This window comes from Chrysochloris asiatica, unplaced genomic scaffold (assembly GCF_000296735.1).
Source record: "Chrysochloris asiatica unplaced genomic scaffold, ChrAsi1.0 scaffold00221, whole genome shotgun sequence".
NCBI classification, from domain to species: domain Eukaryota; kingdom Metazoa; phylum Chordata; class Mammalia; order Afrosoricida; family Chrysochloridae; genus Chrysochloris; species Chrysochloris asiatica.
Window position 1 is genome coordinate 4,180,748 of NW_006408739.1, and position 3,918 is coordinate 4,184,665.

Sequence of the window (3,918 nt, forward strand, 5' to 3'; positions counted from 1 at the left end):
GTCGCTATGGGTTGGAACCGACTCGACGGCACTTAACAACAACAATTGTACTCTTTAGGAACCTGTACATAGACCAAGAGGCAGGTGTTCGAACAGAACAAGGGAACACTAAATGGTTAAAAATTAGGAAAGGTGTGCCCCAGAGTTGTATTCTTTCACCATATTTATTCAACCTGTATGCTGAGCAATTACTCTGAGAAGCTGGGCTATATAAAGAAAAACATGGCATTAGGATTGGAGGAAGACTCATTAACAACCTGCGATATGCAGATGATACAACCTTGCTTGCTGAAAGTGAAGAGAACTTAAAGTACTGATAAAGATCAAAGACCACAGTCTTTGATATGGATTGCATTTCAATGAAAAAAAAACATAAATCCTCACCACTGGACTACTAAACAACATTCTTATCAATGGAGAAAAGATTGAAGTTGTAAAAGACTTCATTTTTCTTGGACCAACCATCAACACTCATGGAAGCAGCAGTCAAGAAATCAAACAATGTGTATTGTATTTAGCATTAGGCAAATATGCTGCACAAGACTTTTTTAAAGTGTTGAAGAGCAAAGATGGCAGTTGGAATGCTAAGGTGAGCCTGACTCAAGCCATGGTATTCTGAATAACCTCATATGCACGTGAAAGTTGGACAGTGAATAAGAAAGACCACAGAATGGATGCATTTGAGTTATGGTATTAGAGAATACTGGAAGTATCATGGACTGCCAAAAAAAACCAAATAGATCTGTGTTGGATGAAGTATAGCCAGAGCACTCCTGTGAAGCCAGGGTGGGCAGGCTTCATCTCTCATCCTTCGGATATATTGTCAAGAGGGACCAGTTACTGGAAGGATATTGCATTTGGTAAAGTGGAGGGTCAGAGAAAATGAGGAAGACCCCTAAAGAGATGGATTGGAAAAGTGGTAGCATTAGTGGGGTCAAGTGTAGCAAAGATTGTGACGATGGCCCAGCACCAGGCAGTGCTTTGTTCTGTTGTGCAGAAATTCACTATGGAACTGACTTGATGGCACCTAACAACAACAACAACCTTGCTTGCTGAAAGCAAAGAGGACTTAAAATTCATATTAATGAAAAACAAAGCCACAGCCTTCAGTATGGGTTGAATGAAATCTCAATGTAAAAAAACAAAAAATTTTCCCAATGAACCCATAAATAACATCATGATAAATGGATAAAACATTGAAGTTGTCAAAGACTTGATTTTGCTTCGATCCACTATCAACACTCATGGAAGAAGTAGTCAAGAAGTCAAAAGAATGGAGAAGCAGGAAGAGGCTGGGTTAAGGAGCCAGCATAGGCTGTGCTCATTACCCATTCACAGCAGAGTCTGTAGCTCACTTCATGATGGCTGCTTGGCTCACATTCATTTTCTGCTGCAAGACTTTTAACTTTGTCTTTTCTGCCTGTCTCAATGGACTCTCACCTGCTGCTTTTTCAGGGATCTTTTGTTAAGCAAAAATGCATCCATTGGACAACAAGAATCAAAATCACTGAGCTACATCCTCACCTAATGTGTGTGCTTGGTGAAGGGTCCTTTGTTGATGCCACAACCACAAGAGAATGTCTACATTACTTCTGTAAAACATATATTACATTATCTGGAGACAACCAAATATTGCCCTATCTGTGATGTCCAAGTTCACAAAACCAGACCACTCCTGAATATAAGGTCAGATAAAACTCTTCAAGATAGTGTATACAAATGAGTTCCAGGACTTTTCCAAAATGAAATGAAGAGAAGAAGGGATTTTTATGTGGCTCATCCTTCAACTGATGCTGCCAATGCCTCTAATGAAGATAGAGGAGACACTGGGGAGGAAGATAAGAGAATTATAACTGCTGACAACATAATAAGCTTATCCACTGAATTCTTTGACCAAAACAAATTAGATCACAAAGTAAGCAAAAATGAAGAGAAGTCTAATGAGGTGAATGATAAAAGATACTTACAATGCCCAGCAGCAATGACTGTGATACACCTAAGAAAATTTCTCAGAAGTAAAATGAACATACCTAGTATGTTCCAGATTGATGTTATAGATGAAGAGGAACCCTTAAAGGATTATTATACACTAAGGCATATTGCCTACATTTACACCTGGAGAAGGAATGGACCTTTGTAATACAGAGTTTGATCTATTTATAAAAGAATGAAAATCAGTCACCAGAGAGATAGACTGACAAATACTGGAGAACTAGAAAGTGACTCTAGGAGTGACAAAGCCAAGAGCTCAGCAGGAGGTATTCCCTTCACCTTTCATGTTTGCCTACCCCAGTACTCCAGTCCAATCTCCTCATCCTCAGTTTCTAGTACTACAACTGGAACCAGCAACAGCCCCAGAGGTACCCACTAAACTTCCTTTCCCAATAGACCTCAAAAATCGTCAGTAAATGGGTCGTCAGCAACTTCGTCTGGCTGATACACCTGAGACTGTTAGGGGAAATTTTTTTGAAATTTCTAATTTATATAGATCTCTTCATGCCATTACAGCTTTATAGATGCTAACACATGTAATTATCATCCAATTTGTTTTCTTTTGTAGTGACATTAAATTTGGCTATAAAAGATGGACTAGATGTGATACTCATATTGACTTTAATTGATAAGATTGCTTTGATGAAGAATTGGTTTTGGGATACACAGACAACAGTTTTATGTGTGTTAGGAAAGATATGAAATGGTTTCTATATCCAATGTTTGGATTTGGAAATATTCTGTGTTGATATGAGCATTGGGCCATGGTTTGTTAATCTTAACTAATGCCTACATTATATTCTCCTTAATTGTTCTTGTTATAACGCTGTTTTGTGAATCTGTAGACAAGTGCTTTTTATCTTGAAATTCAACAACAAAAAAACCTGGAAAGAATATGCATAGAATAATGCATTCTATGTTGCCTGTCACTGTGAATAATGATTTCTTGCCTATTTAGCCATTTTGATTCCTATGTTTCATTTTTACTTCTCTGTTGCTGCATAAAACCAATGAAGGGAAAGTAAACTTCAGTTTTACAATCTGTATGACTAAAAGCAGGTACAACCATCTATTTTACTGACATGTTTAAATGTTTCGCTTTTGTAAGAATCAGATAGCATTATGCTTGTTGTACAATGCCATATTGGTATACGACATAACAGGAAATAGTATTGTCTGATACATTTTAAAATACAACAAAGAAAATAATTGTGTTTCATGCACTCAAGAAATGGTTATTAAAATTCTCCCAACTGGTTTGACCTTTGCAGATATCATATATTTCAGCCTTTTTTTTATCGGCATAGAATATTTTTAATGGGAACACATAATTCTAAATTCTGTTCCTTTGAAAGCAATTGGCAAGTCATTATAATATTGCTTTTCTTCAGTAATACATGTCTACCTTTTAACGGTACAGTAAGAAAAACACCTGATTTAAAGAACACAGAAAATATTCATATTTCATTAATCATGTTGAGATTATTTTTTAAATGTACATTTACCACTATAATTCTAAAAGTTTTTAAATAAACCAAAAAGTTGCTGGAAGAAGGCATTTTATCTAAAATATTTTAGCTATAATTTCAGATTTGAGTTAATTTAACAGTTACAAACATTGGAATATTCCTTCTGTAAGTCTGGAAATTCACACAAATATGAGCTTCTACAGGTATTAATTTTTTAATAGAGCAAGCATGTTGAATTTAAAATATGTATAACCCCAACAATTATAATTTGTGTTTTTGCTTTGGTCGAACTTGGTGAGTTTTCATCATCCATCAGTTATTTCTGAGGGTATTCATTCTATATGAATATTGTTCCATGTTTGTATGGGAAAATTATAGCTAAACATTTAATTTTCCCCAGTCTGTAAAAGAAGCACAATTCTATTGCTTTGTCTTGCTTATAGTCATTAAAGGATCA

At 35.8% G+C, this 3,918-nt stretch overlaps 1 protein-coding gene and 1 pseudogene across 1 annotated transcript in view; one reads left to right on the forward strand and one right to left on the reverse strand.

Moving 5' to 3' along the window:
- The window catches only part of FUT8 (fucosyltransferase 8 (alpha (1,6) fucosyltransferase)), a 266,134-nt gene that overhangs the window by 251,281 nt on the left and 10,935 nt on the right, over positions 1 to 3,918 (reverse strand). The window lies entirely within an intron of this gene.
- LOC102811188 lies at positions 1,429 to 2,437 on the forward strand (annotated as a pseudogene).